Below are 19177 nucleotides of genomic sequence, written 5' to 3'. Positions count from 1 at the left end.
GGAACCATTAACAAGAATCATTAATTGATAATTAATCTCCCTAAATTACAACTAATCTTCACGTTAGAGACATCAATTCCTCTAGAGAATATAGTTTCTTTGGAGAGTGGACTGTATGTCATTATGCCCCACTTAATTCCTTTCCCAGGCTACATCCCCAAAATCTCCAGGTATCAAGGATCCAAACCTGGATCCCTCTGAGCCACCAGCCCTTGGCCAAGCAGACAGTGCTCAGAGATGTGTGTTCTCAAGGCTATATGCACACAAGAAATATATGGTAAAATGTATGATGATGAATTAAATATTTTTTTAAAAAAAAATAAGTATTACTAGGTAACACAGTCTTTACAATCTTGCAGTAAGAAAATAAGAAATCCAACTAAGAAATCTAACTAAATAAGAAATCTTGGTATTTCAAGTTCAAGCTAGAGGCTCAAGTATTATTTACATAGCCATGCATTGCAGTAGAGTTTAGCATAGTCCAAGCCACTGTCCTATTGAATCATAAAGTTAGCATGACTTCCCTCTTATCTAATTATAGTCTCTTGCCATCTGGTTACATCGGGGAGGGACAGTGGTAGAGCATCTGCTTGGTAAGCAGAAGGTCCCAGGTTCAATCCCTGGCATCTCCAACTAAAAAGGGTCCAGGCAAGTAGGCGTAAAAAACCTCAGCTTGAGACCCTGGAGAGCCGCTGCCAGTCTGAATAGATAATACTGACTTTGATGGACCCAGGGTCTGATTCCGTAGAAGGCAGCTTCATATGTTCATATGTTATGTCAGGTGGTCTTTCAAATCCAATCAGAGTGCTTGCTTGTTTGAACTCTTTAGAAGATGAGATTGTCTCACCACCCTCCCATCTAGTTACAAAACTAAACACAGATTTCCATGATGAGCCAATTATCACATTCTTGAATCTGGCCTTGAAAGAGATAAGAATGGTACAGGCAGGGAGGCCCAATTATGGACACCTACAAACTGGATTAGCCTATGAACACTCACTTTAACCCCTGGGAGGAAAATAGGGTGCTTTGCCTTATACCAGGAAATGCCCAGCCCAGAGTTGACAATCCTAAATCTAAGGGGGAGCAAAACCAAGAGGACAGGAGGGGTAAACAGGAACCCATGATTCTGTTCAGCCCCCCTGGACTATGTCAAATTTACTAGGCCAAAATGTGTATTTTTTTTAAAAAAAATATTTTGAAGCCTCTCACACTCTGAGGCCTTAACCTGTTACTCACTTTGCTTATGTGTAAATCTAGATGGGAGTCTTGTGTGCAACACTTCTGTTTACCTTTGTACAATACTTCTGTATATCTAATAAATGTGTATGTTTGACCAATAATAAAATACTTTTGTGGATTGTACCTTTAAATTGTTAATGTGTAGCATCTGGCTGATTTCACTTTAACTTCAGTCTTTGGAAACAAGGCTGTACTTAGGCTTGCCAGTCCCCTTTCAGAAGTCATCTGTATAGTAAAGAGTAAACTAGAACCTTTCGTTTCCTGTGTTAGTCTGAAGCATTTGGTGAAAATACAGCAGATGGTTACATTCAGCAACTCCTGTGAGTAAATTGCCCCAGTGAGATCACAAAAGAGTGTTCTTGCAAACTGCAGTTATTCTGACTGTTTTGTGATTGTGTTATATTCACTTTCATTTAGTGGAAGTGCAGCCAACCGCTGGAGGATGAGGAAATGAAGACTGGGATCCAAACTGCTATAATCTTTATTTGTTTGTTTTAGGGAATGGGAAAGTCTCTTGGCTCCACCTCCAAAGTCCCCAGGTATTTTCAAAGCTGGACCTGGCAATCCTATATATACACCAATTTTGGGGAAATTTTCTGTGTAGAAGTCTTGGGACATTGCAGGTATGATGCCTTTTTATTGTTTTAAAGATTATGTAAATGAGCATTCTGTGTTTTAATTGTGCGTTGTACTTGTCAGAATGCTATAAGGTTGCTGTCGGCTCTTAATAAAACAAAATGTGAAACATGGCTTCTTCAAAGAAGAAGAAAATATTGGATTTATATCCAGGACTCCACTCCAAATCTCAGAGTGGCTCACAATCTCCTTTATCTTCCTCCCTCACAACAGACACCCTATGAGGTGAGGCTGAGAGAGTTCTCACAGAAGCTGTACTTTCAACGACAAACTCTGAGAGAGCTATGGCTTACCCAAGACCATTCCAGCAGCTGCAAGTAGAGTAGTGGGGAATCAAACCCGGTTCTCCCAGATAAGAATATATTTTTGTACAATTCATATGCTATTTGTCATTAATGTGTAAGAGACTATAAATACATAAGTAACTATGAAAAGACTTTAAAATATCAATCTTTTTTATCATACATAGTTGTTTTTGCTTTATCAGTTAACATATTAATTGCAGCATGAAGTTTTGTAAGTCAATATATTCTGAAGGAAATGCAACACTCATTGTATGTGTGTGTGTTTTGCTACAGCAGATTATCCCTGGTAAATGGATCAAACTGGAGCAGAAGAAGAATCTTCTACCCATCTGTGTTGCCTCAGCATTTGGGTTCAGCCCTGGTCTCACTCAAGATGTTTGCGTAGGAGCAAGACCCTATGTGTAGGAGCAAGACCTTGTGTAGGGCATGTTGATGTTTCCCCACAGCTGAAGAAAAGTACAAGACTAAGTTCCTGTTGGTTCCAGCACCCACTTTGTACAGGTTTTCTTTGGACAAAGTCAAAATATCATCATAATAAATGGTCCGCTGATGTACCTGTATTATGTGTATATATACTGTGGCTGCCTATTTTGGGCAGAAGAAAAATTGATGGATCTTGCAAACAGACAAGAGCTATAAAAGTTAATGTGCAGGTGTCTGGACTCTGAATAACCGGCTCTTGAAATGTAATCTTCATTATATAATATCAGGATAAGTTTCTTTATCTCATGAATGATCCGTATACATTGTAAAACATCATACATTCCACTGGGGAAAGAGCAGTTGAAAATAAGAGGGTCAAAAAACAAGAACATCCATTTGTGATTGAGTCGCCTTCCTTTCAATTTGTTCTTTGATCATTTCTTTGGTGCTGCCAGCATTGTTACAAAGACAAAACCCTTGTTTTGTGGCAGAGCCATTGTTGGTTGTCTTCTGGGTTTTTTCCTTTCAATAAATCTGGAATTGGACAGTTTTATGTCTGCCCTGCCATTGTGCATCTGATAAGAATTAGATGAAAGCTTAATATCCTTTGCTTCCCTTCATTGCCTCTATACAGTTTCCCTCCAAAATGAAGCATATTTCACAGCATCCTCCTTCAAAGCATTCTTTCTTAGTCCTAGATTCCAAATATTTTTTTTTCTCAAGCTTCGTTATGCTCCTTATAATTTATATAAAATATTAGTTTAAAGACATAACACATGTTCTCTGTACTGTAATTTCTTTAATTCAGTCCTTTTATTAGTGCAGACATGCCTTTCTCTTCCTCACATGCTATATCGTGTCTTTTGTTATAACCATATAATGGGCATAAATCATGCCCCTAATGTTCACCTGTTTGCAAAGGAATGGTAGAGATTATTCTGTTCTTCACAGTAAACACATTGTAGGGGATGTATAACACAGCACATGATGCACAGGGTACATTGCACTCCTTGCCACTTGCTAATGATGTCCACTTCATGCAAACATAATAGGGATGATTTCAGATTTCTCAGCCGTGCTGTTTTCACGTCCAAGTCCCCATTTCATTTTCATGTCTTCTTTGTGCAAATTTGCATGATGGTTCATTAAATTTTCTGAACCCGAAGTCCAGGACCAGCCTGGGCTGGCCCAGAAGGAGAGAAGCCCACCCGAGATGCAAGCTCAGTGGGACCACCTGCCACCCACTCAGATGTCCAAGCCCCACTCACAGCCCAGGAACCCATGCTGCCAACTGACAAGATGACCTATGAGGGGAGCAGCCAATTCCTTATTTGTAATCCCAACTGGAGGGAGACAGCTCCAGGTGGCAGGCAAGATGATAAAGTGGAGAGAAAGTCAAGGATACCCATTGCCAGCATCTGGGGCCACAGGGAAAACAGGGTAGATGGTGGAGCAGCTGGGCCAGGCCTGGGGTAGGTGGTGGAGCAAGGCTGACGGGCAGCATGCCAGCCCCAGTGTAGGGGAATGCAGGAGTACAGCAGAATGGTCCCACCAAAAAAGGTGGGGAATGGCACAGCAAGATGGAAGAGCTAGGCCTTGGAATCCCAGGCTATATACATGGCAGGGCCAACTTCTGGAGGTGGAGGGAAGAAGTGAGGAATACAAATTAGAGGTAAAACAGCCCATCAAGGAAGAGTGGACCTGAGATTCTGAAGACTGAGAGAGGGAGCAAAAATGATGAACAGAGCCCGCGGGGCGCGTGTTCTGAGGGGTGGTAAAGTAACCTCTTTCTACACTCAGGTCTGAGACGGCTCCTAGCCACTGAAAGGGAAGTGGAGGGGGAACAGAGATGCAGGAGGAACCCAGCTTGACCAAAGGCTACATAGTGGCAACAGGCAAGATACCCCAAGGGGAGACAGTCACACCTAACAACCATCTTCCTCCTCCCCCCCCCAAAAAAATGAATGCAGTTTTCAACCTTATTTGCATTTCAGTAAATCACCCATAAATTATATTTCTGTTCTATATTAAAAAGATGTATACTGTATGTATAATCAGAACATGTAACAGAAAATTTGAAATAAAAATACAAAACACAGCAAAAGCAGAGAAATGCAATCAATAACATCAACTTAAATGAATTAAATAGGGAACATTTGCTGATTCATGTAAAGCAATAACAAAATTATGATTAATCTGAATAATTTTTCTCATGCTTTTTTTCTGATTTGTATAATATTTTTACAATTGTTTGTAGAAAGCCTTGGTGCTTTGAAAAGCATTCACTCAAAGTCTCACAGTTTACTTTAACTTGTCCATGAAAATTTCATCCTTGCCTTTCTTGAGTGAAGCTGTTATGTAATATGGTAAAGGATGGCAACGCTAAAAAAATGACTAATACAGCTGTATAAGTACACACAAAATGAAAACCATATGAAAACATACGAGATACACAAATTAAATTGAAGCCTCCCTGGGGGTACTTGACAAAGACGTATAGTTGAACAATTCAATAAAACAACCAATTTTTCTACCACAACAATATACCTATGTGTTCATATCATGCTGTCGTCTTTCTTCTCTTTATTGTCTTGAAGTGAAAAATAGCTAGTGAATTTCTATGATGCTCATAGAGCTAACAAATTAAACTTCCACTGTTCAGCTGCTTCTGGATAAGTCAATGTGCTTCCTTTTTTATTGCCATGTACAGTGTTGTCCCATCTGAATTTTATCTACTTTCTTTTTCTTTTTAAAAGTGTTTTGCTGCCATTGATTTTTGTGGTGATATAAAATACTATTGTGGGAACAGTGTTATGGCTGGGGGCAGCATATGCCCACCACCCCTGAACAGGATCTGCCCTAAACCTGCCACCATACATCACTCAGGCCTCATTACCATGGAACTCATTACCAGTTCCGCGGGGCCTGCAAGACTGCTCTTTTTAGGCAAGCCTATGCTGATATCTGCTGAGTTGCTAAGAATAAGGAGCCGCCATCTACTATACGATTATGGAACCATCTAAACTGGCAGAACCAGCGCCAAACAAGTTTACTGCTGCCAGATTTATTCTATGTAATGAATTATGTATTTTAAATATTTTAACTTAATTAACTGGTTTTTATTTTTAATTTCTTTAATTGTTAAATTTTAAAGTTTTATCCTTTGTTAAATATGTGAAATGTTGTTAGCCGCCCTGAGCCGCCTAGGCGGGGAGGGCGGGATATAAATGTAAATATAAATAAATAAATAAATGAATAAATAAAACTTCATTATAGATATCAGTCCTTATGTTATGCCTGTCATAACATAACATGAGAGGGCATGTGAAAAATCCAGAACATGGGCGCAGGGGCAAAGAGGAATGGGGACCTTATAGTTTGTTGTATATGCAATTTCCAGCCTAGTACAACAAATATCAGCAGAAGAAAGAATGAAAGGTAGATAATCATTTAACCAGCAAGTAACTTTGTTACCGTGATCAAACTATTAATTAGAAAATTAGATTAGTATGAAAAAAGTGAGAGAGAAATCAATTTAAAAAAATCAGTTTGCACAGTCCTAATAATTAGGCAAAGAGCCCGATGGCGCAGAGTGGTAAAGCTGCAGTACTGCAGTCCTGAGCTCTGCTCACGACCTGAGTTTAATCCTGGCGGAAGCTGGGTTCAAGTAGCCGGCTCAAGGTTGGCTCAGCCTTCCATCCTTCCAAAGTAGGTAAAATGAGTACCCAGCTTGCTGGGGGGATAGTGTAGATGACTGGGGAAGGCAATGGCAAACCACCCCATAAAAAAGTCTGCCATGAAAATGTTGTGAAAACAACATCACCCCAGAGTCGGAAACAACTGGTGCTTGCACAGGGAACTACCTTAACCTTTTTAAAAAAACAGTTAGGCATATTAATTACCAGTCTCTCTCGGCTTGACTTCACGAACGAAGATTTAAGAAAGGTGCAGTAGTCCACGTCTGCTGCAGGCTCGCTGGTGGCTGACAAGACCAATGCGGGACAGGCAGATCCGGCCACAGTGGCTGCAGGGAAAAATCTGATTTGGGATTGGTGCTGTAGCAGAACAATTTTTCCTCAATCTCCTTTTATCCTCAAGACCAGCTATGCGTGCGTTCTCAAAGGAAGAGACAGCCTGGTGGATGGTGTGCCCCCATGCTTTGCGATCTGAGGCTAGGTCAGACCACTGGTGATGGTTAATGCAACAGGTACCAAGGGATTTCTTCAAGAGTCCTTGTACCTCTTCTTTGGTGCCCCTCTATTTCGATGGCTGGTGGAAAGTTCGCCATACAGGGCAATTTTGGGAAGGCGGTGGTTTTCAATCCTGGAGATATGCCCTGCCCAGCGCAGCTGTGTCTTCAACAACAATGCCTCGATGCTTGTAACCTCTGCCCGCTTGAGGACTTCAGTGTTGGTCACAAAGTCACTCCAGTGGATGTTGAGGATGGTGCGAAGGCAGCGCTGATGAAAGCGCTCAAGGAGTCGCATGTGATGACGGTATAAAACCCACAATTCGGAGCCGTAGATGAGGGTTGTCATCACAACCACTTTGTAAACATTGATCTTTGTGCCTTTTTTCAGATGCTTGTTGCTCCACACTCTTTTATGCAGTTGGCCAAATGCATGGTTTGCCTTTGCCAGTCTATTGTCAATCTCCTTGTCGATCTTGGTGTCTGAGGAGATGATGCACCCCAGGCAGCTGAACTGCTGGACTGTCTTCAAAACTGATTCACCCACAGTGATGCAAGCCGGGTGATAATCTTCCTGGGGTGCAGGCTGTCTTCTTCTGACTAACTTCAGACTAACTTCTAGGCCGAATAGCTTGGCAGCCTCTGCAAAGCAGGACGTCATATGCTGCAGAGCTGATACCGAGTGGGAGACAAGTGCAGCATCATCAGCAAACCGTAGCTCTCGGATAAGTTTTTCCATTGTCTTGGAGTGGGCCTTCAGTCGCCTCAGGTTGAACAGGCTGCCATCGGTGCGATAGCGGATGTAGACACCATCGTCGTCATCTAAATCTACTGCGGCTCTTTGAAGCATCATGCTAAAGAAGATCATAAAGAGAGTTGGCGCGAGAACGCAGCCTTGCTTTACACCTGTGCCTATTGGAAAGGGCTCCGAGAGATCATTGCAGTGTCTGACTTGGCCTCGCTGGTCTTCATGTAGCTAGATGACCATACTGAGGAACCTTGGGGGACATCCTAAACGTTCCAAGATTTGCCACAGGCCGTTCCTGCTAATGGTATCAAAAGCTTTGGTAAGGTCAACAAAAGTCACATATAGACCCTTGTTCTGTTCCCCGCATTTCTCTTGGAGCTGCCTGAGAACAAATACCATGTCGGTGGTGCTCCTGTTAGCTCTGAAGCCGCACTGGCTCTCTGGGAGGAGTTCTTCTGCAATGGTGGGCACCAGTCTGTTCAGGAGTATTCTAGCAAGGATTTTGCCTGCAATGGAGAGCAGGGTTATTCCCCGGTAGTTGGAGCAGTCTGACTTTTCCCCTTTGTTCTTACGTAGAGTAATGATGATTGCATCGCGAAAGTCCTGTGGTAGTTTGCCTTGTTCCCAGCAGGTGACAAGTACTTTGTGAAGTGTGCTATGTAGTACTATGCCCCCATGCTTCCAGATCTCTGGTGGGATTCCATCAACTCCCGCTGCCTTGCCACTTTTCAGTTGCTTGATGGCTTTAACAGTCTCTTCTAGGGTGGGGATCTCATCCAACTCTGTTTTCACTGGTTGAAGTGGGGTGAGGTGGATTGCTGAATCTTGAACTACGCGATTGGCACTGAAGAGAACCTGAAAATACTCCGACCACCGGTTCAGTATGGATGCCTTGTCTGTGAGGAGCACTTGGCCGTCTGCACTACACAGGGGACTCTGAGCCTGATATGATGGACCATATACTGCCTTCAGGGCTTCGTAGAACCCTCTTAAATCACCAGTATGATGCTTTAGCATGATGCTTTTTAAAAAACAATTAGGCATATTAATTACCAGTACCTAGTAACTAAACACCCAGTTGCTTTTGCTCCAAATTGTGTTCCTTCTACTTGGCTAGCCTGGAGCAAGCTAACTTAGAAAAAGGAGATAGCTGAGAGACCAAAGTTGTGGTGAGATAGATGGCATCATAACTTAGGGTAGAAAGAAGAGGGTGTCTATTGAGGATGCAATGGAAAAGTCTTGTGGGCAGTAAGACAAACCAGTTCTGAATGGGGAATGGAGAAACTAACAGGAAGGTGAACAGGGAAAAGGCTGAAGGGCCTCCTTTTAAGAAGGAAGAGCAGAAGAAAAGAAATCATACTCCAGTTGTCTTTTCAAGGAAATGCCTGGTGATTTCATATTCATGGTGACAGAAGATGCTTTTCAAGATGGACCATCTGCAGTAATGGAAATCTGGGGATATCTTTCTTATGCACCTGAGTTTACCCGACTGCCAATTTAGGAATTTTTAAATCACCTTATTTTGGTACAAAACTAGAATCCATGATGGCATTGGGCCAAAGCCTTGGACCATGGCTGGCCATTGATGGACCTTTGATCTTATTCTAACTGGTGCCTTTTTAGGATCTCAGATCCTATTGTTGCCATTCCAGTATCCAGATTAATAGGCTGGGCAGCCAGCCTGTTATAGAAGGGGTACCTGATAAAGCATATCTAAGATAGATTTAATGGATAGATTTAATGGATAGATATATACAATATGATATTCTTGACACAGATCTGCTAATAGTAACCAGAAGACAGGGAAACGTTTCTTCTTGGATTTATGGATGCATCACCCAGGAATTGTGTTTATCATGAAAATTCAAGAGCTTTCTTTATTATTCTGCAAAACTGAGCAGTTATTTACAGCAATAAGGTATGAGAAGCTCTGAGAGTTCAAAGGAGACTTATTGACATTTTGCCAGCGTATTCAGGAAATCACTCTGCTCCCTTCAACAACTGCCTTAAGCACTTTGTTCTTTGATTAAGCTTTACTAACACAATAGATGCTTTCTCCCTCATTTAAGGCATCTTAAAGCCAAAAGACTGAGGGGGCATTTTTCCTGTATCTCTGGCATCAGAAGTACTGAGGATATTGAGATGTCCCTGATGGGGGGTGGCAGGTTGCACAATTTTCATGGGAGGCAATCCTTCTGAAGAGGATTCCAGAATTAAGTAAAAGGTATCATATATTTCCAATATACCCCAAAAGAAACATCCCTCAAAAGAAACATCCAGAAGCCAGATTCAGTAAAGGGAATGAAGGGTGGTTCATCCTTCTGTCCCTAACACATTTTGGCTTGATGAGTAAGGGACTTTAGTTTTCTTTCCATGGTTGGTTGAAGTTACAGGTGCAGGGAAGGGGCTGATTTGCTGAAGCAGGCTGGGCCTAGCCCATTGCTTCTCTCAATAGCAGTAGACTTAATTACGAACTGATAGAGGGAATATGGATGGAAGATGAACTCTCTGATGCCACTGTCTCACCATCCCATTAATCAAATAGACTGTTGTTATTTTATTAGGTAGAGCAAAGGGTGGATGACACCAACTTCTTTAGTTGAAAAGTGGTTGGGGTGAGTGGTATTATTTAAATTATTATTTTCATCCACCCAAGATGATAGGTCTTTTTCTAGTACCAATAATATCATGTTGCATATTTTTCCAAAAAATCTTGACCTGGCATGAAAAAAAGAGCTAACAAAACAAATGTGCCTGCATTAAACCATACAGCTTTAAAATAGTTTCAGGTTTAGCATTTTACCAATATTTTCAATTGATTCTCAAATCCAAAGGAGCTAAATTAAACAGTTCAGTGACTTTCTTGACTTGAACTTTCTTGGCTTGAACAAGCAATGAATTTCAATTGGGATAATATAACAACAAAGTATGGCTGGTGAACTGACATGTAATTCTCTTCCTGTGGGATAAAACTAACTGGCCCCTTCCAAATCTATGATTCTGTGACCAGTCCAGAGGCAAGAACATGCATTATTTTAAAAAGGAACAAAAATCCCTATTCCTATTTCAATGTATATAACATTCGAGTCATACTTTGAATAGCTTTAAGTAATCCTGTCTCAGTAAAACGGTAATGGTAGTAGTCACAGTAACATCAAAGCTAAGCCAGCTGTACTTGTAGTTTGCCATTGCCATTGTGAATTACAAGCACAAAATCCCCAACTGTTTGCTCTTGTGCCTGTAACACAGCCTAATAACAGCTCACATCCATCATGGCAAGTTTTGCTCCTGGGTTAACTGAGGTGTCATTTCCATCCAAATTAAAGAATTATAAGTTTACCTTCTCTAGCTCTAAGCTACCCTCCATGTGCTCAAATGTCCTCTCCTTCTAATTTTCCTATCCGTCTTTGTCACCGCAGGATATAAAACTATGGGGAAGAGTAGTGTGGAGCTTGGTAGTTCCTAGGGGGAATGAAGAATAACATTTCTCCACTGGGCATTGTAACTTCTACTGAGTGGAGCTTTCATGTCCAGCCATTTCCATCTTCATTGCTAATCTGCTTCTGTGTTTCTTCTTAGCTTCAATTAGTTCTATTGTCCTGTGAACGTAAATCCACTTGATTCTAATATATCTCAATTTAAGTAAAGATTCAGCATGTTTGTATGGACTGTCCCAGCACTAAAGTTGTTAAAAGATCTACTAACTTCTATTGCTCATTAGTGAAAAATTGTTGTAGAACTACTTTCATTGTGGTAGGTAATATGATTACTTATTTTGTAAGATGTTTCAGTAAGGGCCAGGTAGATGTATTAATCAAACAGAACATATGCAAGGTTTGAAGGTCCTATGACTTTTAAAAAGACCAATTCCACACTCCCTGAAGGTTCTGAAAATGTTGATGCCCCATCACAACATTACTGAGTTTTGTTGTTCTTAAAAAAGCAGTTAAAGCCTTTGACTTCTGGGTTCTAAAATGAGGATAATCATCTCAGTTTTGCTCCTTCAGGAATGCACATATACCTTTTATTTTATTTTTATGCCTTTATTTATTTTTATTTATTTATTTTTCACATTTATATCCCGCCCTCCCCGCCAAAGCAGGCTCAGGGCGGCCTTGGTATTCTGAGTTTTTTAATTTTGCCCAGTTTCAGTGCTGGTGTTTCTGATCTGTTCAGTCTTCATATAATTTGCATGTTATGCTATGGCAGTTGCATACGAATAGCAAAACGTATGAACTGTGGGACACCTCTCAGATATTTAAAACAACAACAACAATTTCACAAGCAATCAAGATAATTATTCAAAAACAATGTTGAGTCTATACCATTTACAAACAAGCAATAAAGATGATTATTCAAGAACAGTGTTGAATCTATATCATTTACAACCACATTTTATTAGGTAAATCATTTTTTAGTAGCGCATGTTGTCCATGTGGTAGGTTGTCCATGTGGCAAATGATGCAGACTCAACATTGTTTTTGAATAATTATCTTGATTGCTTGTGAAATTGTTTTTGTTGAATAAATGAGGTGCCTCACAGTTTGCATGTTTTGCTGGTGTTGTTCAAACCGTGGTTCTGCTTTTTAGATAGTTGCATATGAATGGCATATATTTATATTATATGCCATTTATATGCAACTCATACAACAGAGCATTAAAAAGTGCCTGATTTAAAATATAACACAGTGTGATTAAAGGACTGACTAATTAAAGTTTAAAAGGTTATTGAATCTAAGATGAGTCAAGAATATTCATAAAGTTTATTTATATTTGATGTTCAGATAGTTTTTGATGTTTAAATTAACCAGCATGCATAATCTGATACCAGATAATATAGTGGTAAATTTTAATTTAATAGAATAATAGAATAAGAAATATAGTATTTTTACTCCTATGAATATGTATATTAGTATCTACTGAGATACCATATGTTTTTGATAAGAATGTCCTTCCTATGAGCAATATATTCCCCCTCCCTTTTTAATTTCTGTACCCTAATATTTTTAAATAAAAATATATAGTTAAAAAAGTGCCTAATTTAATTGGGGGGGGGGGGGTAGAATCAGCACATGAAAATAAAGTCTCACAGATTTGTTTCACATGAGGTGAAAAGGAAAAATTAAACAGGTTTTTCAAGTTTAATCCGTGGGGTTATGATATTCCACAGAAGACAAAGAAGACTGCAGATTTATACCCCACCCTTCTCTCTGAATCAGAGACTCAGAGCAGCTTACAATCTTTTATATCTTCTCCCCCCACAACAGACACCCTGTGAGGTGGGTGGAGCTGAGAAGGCTCTCACAGCAGCTGCCCTTTCAAGGACACCTCCTGCAATAGCTATGGCTAACCCAAGACCATTCCAGCAGCTGCAAGTGGAGGAGTGGGGAATCAAACCCAGTTCTTCCAGATAAGAGTCCGCACACTTAACCGCTACACCAAACTGGCTCTCTTTGAAATATAGGCACTATCATGGTAGTGTTGCTACTACCAGAAAATCACTTTGGTATAGCTGAATTCCATGCTGTATCAATAGTATGGGCAAGAAGAAACCACATGGATTGTCCCATAACATGTATTACTATATGTTTGCACCAAACTTGCTTAGCATTCCTGATGTTTGTCTCTGAAGTAACCACATAATCCTGGCAAATACATTGGAATTGAGAGAACTGCTGCTTTTGTAAAAGGCAAGCATTATTCCTATGAGTAGGTGAGGACCGCTATAGTTGCTAAGCAGATTAAAAGTACAGGCAAAGTGTGAATGAGATAGCCATCTTTTAAACTGCAATAATCATTATTCAACTTTAATAAATGTCAGTAATTATTCAGGAAAAGCTGTTCAGTAGTCATGACCAGAGAGAATAACAATGGTGATGGTTTCTAACAATTCTATTTGATTTCTTTTATGAGAATTGCTTATCAAATTCCTGTCCATCCAAATTTCTCCCCAGATGTTGAAGTTCTTTGAATGATTTCATCTTATTTCTCAAAGAACACCAATTCTGTCCACCATTCATCGGATCTTATTTCTAGACTTTGACCAACTACTATGTCTTCATAGACTGCTATACATTTCAGTTCACATTTCCCCCCCTGAAAGGATCATGATTTGCAGCTACACACATTGATTACAACACAGATGACAAACGAATCTTGATGTGATTGCATTATTATACTTTTTGGAACTGTGATTTAGGGGTGTGGAATTCTTGCTTTTGGGAAATATTACTACTCATGTAACTTTGGAGGGGGGATTTATTTGAAAGTCCTTGTATATTTTGATGATGTTGAAACCAACTAATAAAATGTAAATGAATCAAAAGTGTTGATCAAAACCCTAGATTCTGAATGCCTAATGCTGAACTGCATCATCATATCTCCTCAATGCTATGATTTCATGTATGTAGAATTGTCCATAATACCTTGTCCATAATTATTCATAGTACATGGTTCTGAGTATTGTGGGGAAGTTATTTTGGTAAAGTATTACAACTTCTTTCAAATAGCAAGAAAAAGTTAACTAGGAGTTATTGATTATGAATGCAGTTAGCATTCCAAAATTCACTGCAAATAGGAATGGGCACAAACCAGCTCATGAACTAAAGTATGCGATGAATTTTGGCTGATTCATGGTTCTCAGACTGAAGTTCGTGGTGGCACTACTGCCACAAATGTTTACAATTTCTAGTGCTGTTTGTAACAGTTTGTGGTGGCTGGTGAATACATATATTTTCCAGACAGACTGGTGGCATGCAAACTGTTTACAAAACTCCAAAGCAACAGGGGGCACTCATTAGGGGTGTGCGTTCGGTTCGGCTGCCAAATACCCCGATTCAGAAGTATACGGCAACATATACTTCCGAATCCAATATTCCCCATATACGTCTGAATCAATATTCGGAAGTACAAGGAACTCAATGTAAAAGGCGCGAAAGGAGCTTCTGCACTCTCAGGGAAGCTGTTTGTCTCCTTTCCCACCTTTGGAAGCCTTTCCCCGCTTCTCCCACAGCCTCCCTGGGATCAGGGAGCGAGGGGGAGAGGAGCCCCAGCAGCCAATCCAAAGCATGCATTTGCAAAATGAATTGCAAATACATGCTTTGCAGGGCTGTTGTGTAGCTGATGGCTGGGCTAATTCCCCAGCCATTAGCAACATTGTTGTTCTTTTGTTTACTTGGGCATCCAAGTAAACACTGTTTTCTGGCCAATCACAAAGCAGTAGTATTTTTTGAAACTGCTCTGTGTAGGGCCAGAGAACCTTTTTAAGGAGTCTGCCTGGCTGGACTCCATTCCATTGCTACTGGACTCCATTCCATTGTTGGTGTGAGAGAGAGATTGTGCTACGCTGGCCCTTGGCCTCAGCTGCTGCTGCTCTCTCTCAGCCTTGCCTGACTTGCCTGGAGAAGACATCTAAGATAAGACAGTCTTGGGGTTCTTGTTTTTATTTTAGTTAGGATAAAAGTAAAAGGACTTTTTAAGACTCAGAGTCCCCTTACTTATCCAGATTTGGGTGGGTGGGTAGTTTATTTGGGGTTAGGGTTAGGGATTCTTCTGGAGGTGGGGGCCTGGAGTTGGGGGGTTGCCAATTTTAGTGAGAGGACTTTTAAAAGTGCAGTGTCCTTTTACTTTTCCTGATTTGGGTGGCTTGGATTTCTTGAGGTTAGGGTGAAGGTTTTTTGGGGCCGGAGAAGTTGGTTAAGTTCCTGTATTGTTAAAAGTCAAGTTTTTTACTGTTTTAAAAGGATTTTGTGTTTGATTTGTTGCTGCTATGTTGTGCTGCTGTTGCTCCTTTTCTCTTCTGGTTCTTTGGGGGGGGCTGTTTGGCCTATTTTTTATTGTTTAAAAGTTCAGTTTTTTAACAGTTGAATTTGTTGGCCTTTTCTCAGTTGTATTTGTTTGGATCTGTTGCTGTTGGTTTTGCATCCTGTCCTGTTGTCCCTTTTCCTGGTTCTGGTTTTTGGGAGGGGGGGGGGTTTAAAAGTTACGTTTCTTTCAGTCATGTTTTGTTTTTTTTAATTATCTCTGATTGGTGTGTGGGCAGTGTGGGGTGGGTCACTTTCATGTTTTTATAGAGCTATTTTTTGGAGTCTGAGGGTGCTTTCGGTTTGGCTAGGACCACTAAAGAGGCTGCCCCACTAATAAGGGTGTTTTTAGGGATTGTGGTTTTTGAAATTTTTTTAAAAAATAATCCAGTTTAGGGTTTTATCTTCTTTCAAAATTCAACTAGGCCAGATAGGGGCAATTTAAAAAGATTTTAGGTTTCTCATAAAAGGCAGCGTGACTACTAGGCCTCATCAGGCTCCCTTTTAAAGAGACTAGGGTTGCAGTGCATCTTGCTTTCAGCCACTGAAAGTCGGTGCATCCTTAGATTTCCATAGGGTAAACCACAGCTTCTCTCTAGTTATAGGGGGACACCTGATTTCTAGTTTAAAAGGAAATCCAGTTTGTCCCAGGATCTAGTTAGGAGAAGTTTAACTAGGAGGATATAACAAGGATTGCCTTCATCTCAAGGTAGACTTTTAAAAACTGTAGCCAGATAGAGGCAGGATCACCTAGTCTCCTAAACTTTACCAGACTACTACTACCCCAACCCAAAGAAGCACAGGTTAGGGGTTAAAAAAACAAACAAACAAGTTTTGGTGGGAGGGTTTTTTAAAAAAAAAAGTCAGGGCACCTATTGGTTCAGGGTACACTGTAGTGAGTTAGGTTTGTAAAAAAACCCAACCCCACTCTCAGTTCAGGTTGTATGGACTGGCCAAAGGTGACATGAGTGACAGGCAGCAGAAGAGAGGCCCTGGGGGCAAGGCCAAGGAGAAGACTAGAGGGGTGGAGGGGAAAGGGAGACCCAGTTCCCCCCACCACCACCTGTGCCACTCCACAGCTGCCTTCCAGCACTATGACCTCTGGCCGGAGTCTGATGAAGAAGGCCCACCTTGGGCCCTTCATCGAGGCTGCTGCTGGGATGCCCCCAGCAGAGGTGCCATTAGGTGCTGGCACTGAGCAGGGGTCTGCTGCTCGGGCAGTCTCTCCTTCAGCTGATGTCACTCGGCCTCAGCAGCCAGAGGAGGGGCAGCAAGAGCAGCCCTCCTTGGAGATGAGCATTGGGGACAGTTTTCCATTCAAAACACTCACCCCAAGGAGGGTGCAGAGTGTCATGCAGGAGCTGGAGGAGAAGTTGGTTGAGGACGACCAGTCCCCTTCTTCGGTTCCTTTAGGCATCAGCAGTCCTTCAGGGGATGGTCAGGAGGGGAGGCCACTATCGGCGCGTGTGTGTGTGCAGAGGGAGGAATAGAGAACTGTACAAGAGTATACTCCGGAAAGAAGGTGAGCCACACACCAGCACCTAGTATAAAAGCAGTGTATTTACAATCTATATACAGTGCAACTAGTGCGGTGAATATTCTTAATCAGAGTGACAAAGTGCTCCGCCAGGATCCACCTCTCGACTGAGAGAAATACAGGTTGGCATTACAGTCCTTATATATACAAGTCAGCCAATCACGGCAGTCCATATAGTTGCTGACTTCAGCAGGTACTTTCCCTTAGTCACAGTCCAGCCAGAACCGGCTTGCTGACAAGGTTAATCTGACCTGACCTGTCAGATAGATCCACCTGCTTCTTTGTTGCTCCTGTCATGCTATGAAAGGAGGACTCAATACATCAACACACCTCCTAGTCCAACGTACATAGCATACCCAGGAATCTTGCAACTTTACAATGTTCATTTGCATTTAGATACATTGTACACAAGTCAGCAGCATTTTTACCATACACTCTGCACTTTGCCAATTTCCCCCAAACCCAGGTACTTATTTTACACTCCAGTCCTGGTTTAGGGCTGAGTTCAGGCACACAGTTACAGACCCATTGTGTTGTGCTCTTTTCCCTGAGCACCCGGCCTGTCTTTCTTTGCTCTCCAGCATAAACACCTCCTGACATAAATCAGGTTCAGGCACACTAACCAGATTTACTTCTGAAAACCCATATCGTGCAGGAGGAATGCCTTTCGTTGCTCTGGAGGACACCCGTGGCCCCTCACTTGTACTGGGCTCACTCGATACCACCTCCTGAGGTGGAGATTCTGGCTCTAGTTTTATCTCCCGTTGCTCTGCCCCAGAGCTGCTGTCTGAGCACGGCAGCAAAACAGTTTCATTTTCTGAGCCGTGCAGCTTTGCACAGCTGCTCTGTTCATTAAAATTTGCTGAACGGCTGTAGGTAATTTTTGCCCACTTATCACAAAGCCGATAAGATTTTGTTCCTGGCTCGTAGCCCAGGAAAGTCAAACAATTCGCCCAGTCACCTCCCTTTCTTCTGTGTTTTAAAGGTACATTAACCCATGCCCGGGTACCAAACACTTTTAGAAACTTCAAATTAGGCAGTTTCCCAAACAACCTTCGATATGGTATGTCATTTGTAGCTCTTGTCCATACCCTGTTACATGTATAAGCTGCAGATTGCATAGCTTCAGCCCAATATGTAAATGGTAGACTAGCATCTTCCAACATGGCATACATATAACCCTGAGGGATGGCACCATGCCTCTCAGCCAGACCATTTTCCTCGGGAGTAGCAGGATTAGCTAGCCTCTGAGCAATCCCTCTGCTTTTTAGCCAGTTTTTAAAGTTATTTGAGGTGAACTCTCTCCCACGGTCAGACTGCACAGCCTTGATTTTTAAATCTAGCTGCCTTTCCACAGCCTTTGCCCACTGTGTGAAACATTTAAACACATCAGACTTATGTTCCATCGAGAACACCCAACAGAACCTGGAGTGGTCGTTGGTCACGACTAAGCAAAACTGGTTCCCCGAATGGCTCCTGGGGAAAGGCCCCAGCACATCTAGGTGAAGCAGTTCTAGAGCCTGCTTTGTCACCCTAGAACTTTGCTTTGCAACAGCACAAGCCTTGCTTTTAGTCTTTTTGCACACCTGGCAATCTAAGAAGCATTTACATGGCTTAACTTTGAAGTCTGGCAGCATTGACAGGGTTTTATTTATAGCGTGAAAGCTGCAGTGACCCTGCCTGCGGTGGAGTAAATGAATACACCTGTCATGCTCAGGCATGTTTGTGATCTGGGCAGCCCTGATAGACACACTCCCCAGCATATAAACATTTTCAACCCTGATGCCAGTAGCCAGCAACTTCCCCCCACCTCCAAGAATTTTACAACATTTTTTTAGTGAACAGTACCTCAAAGCCTTTATCATTTAAAGCACTGACACTGAGTAAGTTCGATCTCAGAGTGGGGACACATAGTACATTTTTCAGCTTACAGCTTAATGAGAAAAAGTCAACACCTCCCACACACTGCACAGCAGCCGACGACCCATCAGCTAACCACACGTGGGAGAGATTGGAGCTTTTAATGTCCCGCAGCAGACTTCTCTCATTGCAGAGATGACTCATAGCTCCTGAGTCTAATATCCACTGCGACCCGGCACTCGCTGCTGATGACGTAATCAGCCGAGCCTGCTCTTCACTGCTGCTCGTGGAAACCTGACTCCTCTGCCCCTGACGACGTCGCCTTCCAGCTTCAGGACAGGCACGCAAGAGGTGAGATGCAGATCCACATTTGTAGCAACACCTCACAGCCAACGCTCTTGGCTCTATCTCAGGCTTTGGCTGCTTGCCAGCAGC

The sequence above is a fragment of the Heteronotia binoei genome, chromosome 7 (genome assembly GCF_032191835.1).
Source record: "Heteronotia binoei isolate CCM8104 ecotype False Entrance Well chromosome 7, APGP_CSIRO_Hbin_v1, whole genome shotgun sequence".
Lineage (NCBI taxonomy): Eukaryota > Metazoa > Chordata > Lepidosauria > Squamata > Gekkonidae > Heteronotia > Heteronotia binoei.
Note: the sequence above shows the minus strand (reverse complement) of the source record.